This window comes from Triticum dicoccoides, chromosome 2B (genome assembly GCF_002162155.2).
Source record: "Triticum dicoccoides isolate Atlit2015 ecotype Zavitan chromosome 2B, WEW_v2.0, whole genome shotgun sequence".
Classification (NCBI taxonomy): Eukaryota; Viridiplantae; Streptophyta; class Magnoliopsida; order Poales; family Poaceae; genus Triticum; species Triticum dicoccoides.
The window spans coordinates 309,966,737-309,977,577 of NC_041383.1; positions in this window are offsets into that span (position 1 = coordinate 309,966,737).

The following is a 10,841-nucleotide window of genomic DNA, read 5'->3' on the forward strand; positions in this document are numbered from 1 at the left end:
AGGACCCCGTGGTGTTGCCGCTGGATGAACAGGACCCCGATCGATCGAGCCGGTTGGGCGTGGATGAACAGGACCCCATGGAGGGCTGGATGAACAGGACCCCGTGGAGGGAAGGTTGAACAGTAGCCGGTGGAGGGCTGGTTGAACAGTAGCCGGTGGAGGGCTGTATGAATAGTAGCCTATGGAGGGCTGGTTGAACAGGACCCCATGGAGAGGGCTGGTTGAACAGTAGCTGGTGGAGGAGCGCGCGGTGTAGGTTGGATGAACAGGAGCCCGTGGATGAACAATCGTAGGTGGAGGCTGGAGGAGGTCAATGATGGATGAATAGTAGCCCATGGAGGCTAGAGGAGGTCGACGGAGGAGATGAACAATATCCCGTGGAGTCCCGTTTTGCGGTACGCCACACCCCTCCCGATGAACAGGACCCCTGTTTCGACCGTAGCGCTCCAACACAAGTCTGTTTCCTCCATTTTGCGGTACGCCACACCCCTCCAGATCAATAGGACCCCGTTTCGACCGTAGGAGGTCCAACAGAAGTCTGTTTCCTCCATTTTGCGGTACTCGAGAGCCATCCCGATGAATAGGATCCCGTTTCGACCGTGGCCGGTCGAACACAAGGCCGTTTCCTCTGTTCTGTGGTACGTCAGACCTCGTTTCCATCGTCTGTTCCATCCAAGACTTCCCGATGAACACGACGATGCATTTCGTTCCGACCCAGCCGGTTGGCTCCCCATGAACACGACGACTGTGTAGTTTCTCCATTCTGACATAGCCATGTACACAAACCCTGGCTGTATTTATGCGCGAGTAGGCGTTCGAGACCCCGCACATATGTATGTACGTGGCCGCATTTTCTTTCTTGCACCCTGGCCAATGTATGTATGTGTACATGCTACGTGCGCGCCTCTACATCGACCAGTATGTACGTACACGTTTGCGACCATAATGAAAATGCTACGTACACTTCGACCAGGTGGGTCCCGACTGTCACGCACTTCCTTGCGTGCGAAGAAGTCGCTGGTGGATCCCAGCAGTCAGGGGGTGAAACATGTTTTTTGCCCGTAATATGGACGCACTTCCTTGCATGCGAAGATGTAGCTCGTAGGTCCCAACAGTCAGGGGGGAAACATTTTTTTCACGAAATACGGTGGCCCATCTGGTGGGTCCCTGCTGACAGGTGTAGGAATCATTATTTTCCGCATAATAAGGAGGCACTTCCTTGCTGTAATCGTGGACCCAGCTGTCAGCCTCTCCACGTACAGTACTCTTCCGATGGAACTCAGTCATTGACCACATTGACCGCGCCGCGCCAAGAGCACCAAGGCGGTGGATAATGACGAGGCCTAGGAAGGGGACGACACGGAGCCGGGGAAGACGTGGTAGTGGATGCCCATGCGGAGAGGAGTACGAGGGGTCACTGGTTCGGCTGCAGTGTGAGGCTGCCGTCGCCGCAGAATAACAGGGGGTATGGGTGAGTGGAGGGATGGCCTGGCCAAGCGTGGGAGTAGTAGGGGGCGGTGAGGCCTCCGTGGCAGCATAGCCGGCCATGGGAGGCAGGAGCAGGCGACACGACCGGCGCTGCTTTGGGCGGCTGGAGCAAGAAGACCCGAGGTTGAAGAAGCACGACGGCCGTTGGATGGACATCATACGGTCACTGCAGCTAGAATGGTTTATATCTACTAAGTTGACAAAACCCTTGGCACGCGTCAACTTAGTAGGCCCACATGCCAGCTTCCGAAACGGTGCGCCCCAGATGTTAGGGGGAGGAATCATTTTTTGGGCGGGCGAAGCTAGAATATCCGAGATTGAAGAAGAAGCACGACATCCATTGGATGGACATCCAACGGCCACTGCTGCTAGAACCGTGTGTTGACTATAAGTTGACACAACCTTGCATACGCGTCAATTTATTTTGTTTAGGGGACGCGTTAACTTAGTAGGCCCAGAACTATGTGGCATAGAACTTATAGCCCATTTGAGATTTGTAAGAATCTACAACCCATTTTTGAATTCTAATGGAATTTACTATAGGCCATTTACAGTTTGTGAAAAGTACAACCCATTTTCTAGCTAGGACAACAATTAAAAATTTCAACCAACCGTTCAAAACAGAATTCAATAAAATTTTCCACATTTTGATGCGATCCGAAATATTTTTATCCAGAAATTTCTAGTCAGATTAAATACAATTTAAATATAAATTTGTATTACTTAAAAATCCAACGGAACATTGCGCGCGCAACAATTAATGAAATTAAAATTTTCAAAATCCAAAACAATATTTTATAAAGTAATTACGTGTTTGTTGCATTTTTTATACTTACTGCTCAGTTTTTATAATTACATCCCATTTATTATTTCTTAAAGCCCATTTTCTTGTTAAGCCTAATGCATCCCTCCTAGGAAAGATTTGCACCCCCCGGGGCGGAGAATAACAAGTTGACCTTGCCTGAGTATTCCTCAAAAAAGTATAGCTGGGCTAGCCATTTTCAGTTTGAAAAAAAATTAATATCTGGGCTGGATATCTAGCCTGGGCTAGACGGGCCATAGCCCGCCCAGTTAATACCTTGCTCTCCTCTGAACAACAACAAAAACATCACTCAAGAAAAACTCTGCAGTGCTCACACCTCAAAAACACAAATACGACTCGAGCTGATTGGTCACAGCTGTCGTCCGCTCCTTGTGCAATTCTCTCGTTTATTGACTACATAGGTTGACATTGGTGTGGGACCACGATGTCAGGAAACCAGGAGGAAGCAAAAAAATTATAGTTGTATATAATAAGGAGGCATTTGCGTATGTGCAGCTACGGCCCTGGTGGGTCCCCACTGTCATCCTCTCCAAGTAAAGTCATCTCCTCATTCCTCATGTCCGTTGACCATGTTGACAATGCAAGACGGCGGCGCCATGACAAGCGTAACAACTCGAAGGACGACGGAGAGGGCCTTGCGGGCCCTATAGATGGTATGATACAACACCCGCTGCTCATTCGGGAAGCCAGGATCATAGGGCCACATGTTCACGATGGCATTGTCGTTCGCTTGTTCACCGGTGCTCGTTGAGGAGATGGAGGTTGCAGCATAGGTCCTCCTGTGCTGGTAGCTCTTTCGCCATTAGGGCGTCGAAGCGCGGCCGCACCTGCTCTATGGTGAACACGGAATGAACTGGCTTGGACAGTGGTGGCGGCTCCTGGTCGGAAGCTACATCCATCGTCTGATTGTCGTCGCTCAGCTCGGCGAGCTCGTTGATGAGCTAGCATGTCCTGTTGCTGGACTGACCCACTACGAAGCACGAGTCTGGCTCCCTTGGCCCACCTAGACCGTCTCCCTCACTCGCATGCACTTTCCGCCTGAAACGGACAGCGCCGCCCGCCCCGCTTCTCGGTGCAGGCGAATGCTCCGCCTTCAAACAACACAAGTGTCGTCCGTCCGTCCGTCTGCCGCCCACATTAATGGTACGCGGTTGTCGAGGCGGCTACTCCGGCGCCACACGTTCGTCCATCCGCCTCCGTTCCCTTTCTCCTGTCCACACCACTACTGCCCACCATGGCTTTCTCACGCTCCAGCGCTCTTCGGGGCGGGTAGAGGACGAACCACAAGGAGATGGCAGCCATTGCTGCGGACTGGCTGGCCGACAGGTAGCCAGAGGACGATGACATCCCAATGGAGTACATGGTAGTCGACGATCCGGCGCCAACCCCCTCCTCCACGCCATCCTTGTCGGTGCATTGCACCATGACCATCAGTGGGGCCCATGCCCAATACACAGACACAGTGAGGCAGAAGCATCAGGAGCAGTTCTGGGAGGCACAAGCCGATGCCGCCTACAACCACCATCTCCTCCAGGAGCACCTGTAGGCAGAGGAGCATATCACCATTGAGCGGGCGGAGCAGGAGGCGCTGCTCGACTCGTACCGCTCCGCCCACGAGGGCCGCCTCGAGCGCTGGCGGTACCGCATGCGGGTGGCGGAGGCTGTGGCCACCTACAAAGAGGGGCGATGAAGTGGGCGAGGCGCTATTTGGCGAGACCGAGGACGAGGCAGAGGACAATGCTGGCTCCAATGAGTCCCCGCTCTGCTGGCGTCGACGAGGCCCTGCCCTCCGAGGCCCCGTGGCGCCGACAACAAGGCAGAGAACACCGCCGGCTCCGCCGAGGCCCCACCCCGCCTGCACCGAGGTGGAGGCCCTACTCCGCCGAGGCCCCGCCCCGCCAACAACGAGGCAGAGGACATCGCCGGCTCACCCGAGGCCCCACCCTGCCGGCAACGAGGGGGAGGATTTCCCCCGCTCCGCCGAGGCACCGCCCCGCCGGCAACGAGACATAGGACATCGCAGGCCCCGCAGAGGCCCTGCCGGCCGGCGCCGAGACAAAGGCCCTACTCCACCGAGGCCCTGCCCCACCAACAATGAGGTAGAGGACATCGCCGGCTCAGCCGAGGCCCCACCCTATCAGCAACAAGGGGGAGGATTTCCCCTGCTCCACCAAGGCGCCACCCCACCGGCAACGAGACAGAGGACATCGCCGGCTTCGTCGAGGCCCCGCCCCTGCTGCCAATGATGCCGCGCCACATAGAAAACAAGGAAGAGTAGAACACGGTAGGTCTCCGCCGCTTGGGTCCAAGTAAGGCCATTGCTGCTACCCTTCGGTTGAAGCCAAGCTAGACGGGTTGACAATTGATGGACGATTAGCTTCTTGGCAACGACGTGGAGTCGGAGAGCTATGTTGGAGAAGGACGCTGCTTCCACTTAACTGCTGGTGCAGTTGGCTGACTGACACGTGGGCCCAACAGGCATCTGAGACACATGTCAGTTATGCAACTGCACATGCAGTTAAGTCACTGAAGCTCAGTCCGCTGGAGAAGAAGCTTCTGTTTGGCTCAGCTGAACACACGTGGGTAGCTTCGGTTAATTAATTATACCTTCAGCACACCCCTTTTAGTTGAAGAATGTATGAAATGTAATGAAATCCAGCATGTTTATATGAAATTCGACCGTGTATGAATGAATTTATTTTGATTAGTTTGAATTCTTGTATCACTGGCATTGGATGAACATGCAAAACAATACGTACTAGCATATTCCCAGGGTGATCACCTCGTTTGCAGCAGTTTCACATGTACTCCCTGCGGTCCTTTTTAGTCTGCATACAAGTTGTGTCTACAGTCAAAGTATCTCTACTTTGACCAATCTTATAGAAAAAAGTATGAACTTTCACAATGTGCAAAGTAAAAAGGAACAGAGGGAGTACAAAGAGTTTGAGCAGCTTTTTAGTGTTCCGGTACATTGCAATCAAACACATAGGCCTGGTAATTCATAGAGAACATTCAAAACAATCGATGATTATGCATCTCAGCGATTCACATGTCAGAGCCAATATTTACTTCACAACTAAAGAATAAATAAAAATCGATCGACGCTGCTGACAACAAAGGGCGTCCCATTCGAAAGTATCAAACACATGTCTTCTTGCTAACATCAATGAGTAAAATTTGACAAGGTTTTCCCATTCCAAAATATCAAATGCCTATGATTGTGGAATGGGCAGGGTTTGCCATCAGTTCGGACATTGACATGGCACCTCGTGCTAAGTAAACCAACTGTTCTTTTTGTGCAGTTCCACCAAAATCAACCAAATTCACGCGTAACTTGTATGATCACCCTTATATGTTGCAACGCCTTGAACTTATCGGCACCTCCTTTCTTGTGGTAGAAATGAATGATTTGATGTATTCATGAACATTTTGTGCAGTTCCCATTGGAATCAAGCTGAGCACCCCTGTTTGCACAAATACACAAAAAGTGATTAGAATAAAGCAAACTGTACTATGAATTAATAGTTTAAATAGGCACCTACATGGTCCATGTAGAGAACACTTTAAAAAAATGGAACTCACCGGAAAGAATACTAGAACAACATTGTACTTACGCATCACAACACAAAATGGAGATCTGTCAGTCCTTCTGAGCTGAAATTAGTTTGGTCTTGTGGGGAATAATGTAACCACCCTTCAACTACTCCTTCTGATGAGAAGATAGACATGGCTTCTTCATCCTGGCATAATCGGAACTAGTCACTTCACATACTCCATATTCTTCTTCAGTGGGGGATGATCCTGTTGTCCAAAGGCAAGAGGACAACTAAATGCTAGCATCCCTGTTTGCTCAAAAAAAAAGGAAAGGAAATATTTAAAACAACACACATGAAGCACTTCTCAAGGACAATACCACTTTCTCATGACAGTATCTAAACAGTGGCACAACACCAATAGAGATGACAAAGCTCAATCATATGGATGAAATCCATGGGCGAGTAGCAACCTTTGTCAGGAGGCTTATTGTGTAGAGCATACAAATCAAGAACTTCTCCGGAACCATCTGCTGCTATCTACTATGGTTGCCATGCTTACTATATACTCCTCGATTAGTTTAATGTTTCCAACATCTTCTTGTGCAGTCCCACTAAAATATATGGTATCTTCAAAGAAGATCCCTGTTTGCACAAGTAGAGATAATTACATATTACATTAAGAGTGGCATCAAATCAGTGGCAGAACAATTTCTCGTTCTAGTCATAGCAATAAATTAAGATGCAAAACTATATCATTACCTGTGTCATCACAGTTCCAGTGCTTCATTACAGCACCGAGAGTTGATTTTTGTTTTTATTCCGCTTGTTCTTCCACTTCATCACTTGGTTCAATAACAGACAAGCTTCGCCTTCAATGTAAGATTTGGCATGTCAATTAGGGGCACAAGTATAGCACTAAACAATGACATTAATTTTCTGATGAAAGTGGCAAAATACAGACCAATAGTCGTGAAATATCCTTATCTTACCTCAATGGGATATTACGGTGCACATACAGATTGGAGGTCTTGTCTCCATTTGTGCAGTTCACTAAAATCAAGCAACATTACCATACAAGTAGCACAACATATGAAAGCACACTGCACAATCATGTGAAAGAAGGCTAGTACTGACCTCTCATGACGCGGAATTCAAACAACTCACAAGAAGAAGATCTGAACCAAATTTGCCAACACGGATAGGAAGTAAGATCTCCTCTTGTGTAGTTCCACCAAGATCAAGTAATCAAGCAACATTGTCGGTGTGACATTTTGGTTGACCTACACAAAACACTCTTAAAACAAAAGTGTTTTGTGCGGTGCAACAAAAGGTCACAATAGCAATGAGGTGAAGTAGATAACCCTGTTTACACAAAGGTGCAAAGGAAACAACTAGTGGTCAATAACGGTGGATGAGACATAAGCCAACAAAAAGAAGCATCTAACTTATATAAATGGGAAAGAAAGCAAGAAAGTAGCATTTCTCAAATGGTGGCATTGATTAATATTAATAGAGAGATTATATTAACAATAAAATTTGTTAAACATGTAATTTGCTTTTAACTGTAGCATTGCATCAATTTTCTAGCGGCATTATTAGAGGGTGTTTGTTTACAGGGACATTTTAGTGTAGGGACTAAAAAAACTCCGTGTCAGTCCCATCTAAACCAAACAGGAGGGCCTTTTAGGGACTAAAAGTGGGCATTTGGGACTAAAGAAAGAAGACCCCAAGGGAGATTCTTTTTGTGACTTTTTCCAACAGTTGGCCTTGCCCCGCATCACACCTTGTCTCTATTAGTTCATTACAAGGGGTAGCATGGTCTTTTAGAATGTCATTTAATAATCTCTAGTCCATGTTTAGTCCCTGGAACCAAGTAGGTAGGGACTAGGGAGTTTTTAACCAAATAGGGCCTTAGATTAACAACAGCTAAAGAGTTGCACAGGATAGTGGACGCACCAGCACCATGTGCATCTACCGATGTATGAAGGGGTGATGCACAGTCTGTTCCAACAAAGAACAAACAACCAAGGAGCATATTTGTGTTGATCCCAGTTTTGTTATCTTTAGACACCTTTCCCTATGTGAGCGCAACAAATCTAGTCCTGCTCAAACTCTATAGCCTTGTCCCCCAAAACAAAAGATCAGTTCGTTACAGATGTGCGTACTGCGTTTGTCATTGTTTTCCCTTTTCGACCAACATAGGTGCTGGATAGCCAGTCTGTACTAGTACTTCCCCCTTCCTTTCCTCTTTGAACCACGTCCTAGATTCATGCTATACAACTTTCCCCACTACTTTCCCCCATTCCTTTCCTCTTTGAACCACGTCTTAGATTCATGCTATACAAATTTCCCCACTACTTTCCACCTTCCTTTCCTTTCCTTTTTGAACCACGTCCTAGGTTCATGCTATAAAACTTTCCCCACTACTTTCCCCCATTCCTTTCCTCTTTGAACCACGTCCTAGATTCATGCTATACAAATTTTCCCACTACTTTCCTGTTTGATCCAACACCTATATTCGACTGTAGAAGCGGAAAAAGCCCACATGCAGCAAGAGCAATGCATGTGGAATAAGTAAATTATACCTTAAGGTTCTTGGAGTGTGGTTCAGTGGGCGACCGGAGGCCGTTTGGCCCACACTATGTGCGGCAGCGAAGAAGAAGGGGTCGCAGGCCCTCCCGCACCGCTGCTGGGTGAAAGAGAATAGCTGCGCCGGTAGTGGATTCCCTCCCTCGCCGAAGGCGACAGCGTTAAGCCTCCTTCCCTTCCTGGCGGACGGATCCTGCCGGCTCTTTGACCAGCAGTGTGGGGAGAGAGAGAGGCCAACAAAGTCTTGTTTAGATCTGGAGAGGGTGGGAGAGTGTGAAGAGAGCAACTACAAGCGCTGAGGCTCCAGCGTGTATATATATACTGGAGAGAGAGTGTGAAGAGTGCAAACCCTAGAAAGCAAGCGCCGAGGCTGCAGCATATACGTGATGAGGTGATTATACGGTCACTACGAGATCATGTAGCTCCATATCAATCCATTTTGACCAGTCAAAGAGTCCTCCTGGCACCGCCCTAGATCACTTTCTCTCTCTGTCATGCGGGGCCTACCTGTCATTGGGTGGAAGAAAGAAGTCGAACAAAAACAAAATTATGCTCAAGTGTAGTTATCGAACCCGAGACATCAAGTTTGATGAGCGAACAGGCTAACCAGCTACACCACCCTCCCGTTATGTTCAACGAGAGGAAAATAACCTTTTATACATTCCTCCATTCATGTGACAAGCATGCCGTGTATTTTTTGCATGGGAGTCATTGGGATTTAAATCATAATCGTGTCATGTGGCTTTGGTGGTAAGACTATCCAAAGTGGGAGTAACATAGGTGGTAACATCACACATCTTTAAGCAAAATAGATGATGTGGCGAGTAATTAATGAGGAAAGAGAGGCATGTGGTAACATATCTAGATACTGTAACATCACACATACCAAGACAAAATGAGTACAATCTAATAAATGTAGTGTTGCATGATACAACACAATGTTACTCCCCACTATAGAGGTAGTAACATAGACTAGTAACATATGCATGTTACTAGTCTAAGTTACTATCCATTGTGACTAGTCTAAGGTCTTTTGGGATTTAAAGCAGTGTTGGTAGTACGGAAATAATGCAGCCATAGTCACCTTACCTCTCTCCACATAGTACATTGGGTCCCACCAGTCCGAGGGTGAAACAAACAAATTAATAAGAAAAATTAAAAGCGCCAGCGGTGTATCTTACCTCACACGTCTCGCTACGCTCGTGAACACTGTCCAACTGATCCCTTTGTTCGCTCATGTACTATTTTAAGTGAATCCTTATTATAACATGCACCCAATTTTGGGCACTTGTATTCGACCTATGTCAGTGTGCCACCGTATCTAGTACTACTCCCTCCATCTAGGTGTAATAAGTCATGTTAGAAGGTGCAGCGGGACCAAGGTGTAAGCAGATTGGAGGAGAAGGAGAAACTTGATCGGTCCTTCCTCCAATAAAAGCCCTGATTTCTGTCTCTAAACGCAACAATTAATCCCAACAACTAAGAGATGCCGTTTTAGCTACCATGCAGGGCCATGTATTAACTCGCATGCGAGCCAACTTTGATTTCTTGACTGATCAATGCGTAGTTGCGCTCCATGCATTGGGTTTCGGGGGAGATAACAAGGCAGAGTAAGGAGCGTTTGGTTACATTGCTTAGGCTGGTCATAGTGGTGAGTACTACCTCTGTTCGGGTTTAAAAGGCCCCCCGGCCAAAACACTAGGATCAAGGAAAAATTTACTTTCCATCTGTAATCTCATGGACCAATGGAAGAGGGAGCACAAAGCAGCTAAATCGCGCATGCATAGGCTGTAGCATTAAATTGGTGCTTGCATGCAGCCCAAAACCTCGCGCCTGCATGCAGCTCCATCTCCCACGCCTTGCATGCAGTCAGCTTTTACTGCTCGGCTAATCAACTTTCATAATGCCAATTGATTGTAGCGATAAAGCAAGACCATAAATACAATCGGCCCTAAAATTTCAGACGCGCAGTAAAGGCTGACGGGTCTTGTAAACCCGGACGGAGGTAGTAACTTGGACTAGTAACATGCATATGTTACTAGTCTATGTTACTACTACGCGAAGTTTGCCGTCGGAAGCGAGCCGATCTTGCTAAGGATCCAAACGCTCGCTAAGTAGTCCCTCCATTTTTGTATACAAGGCCACAAACCCATATTACGGATACCAAGATAAAAATCAATGCATGTTTAAGTCAATATTGCAAGCTAGCTCGTCACCTTGTTTGTGGTGTTAATTAATGTGATTTTTCTCTCCCACACACAACAAGGCAACCCTTTTACACCTCATTGGTTGACTAATGTTGGGAATGCAAGCCAACCTTCTCACTCCCGCATGCATGCAAGGGATATTAATGTACTTGGGTTCTAGTACGAGGCAGATGCCATCAATTTTGCTTCAATTAAGGT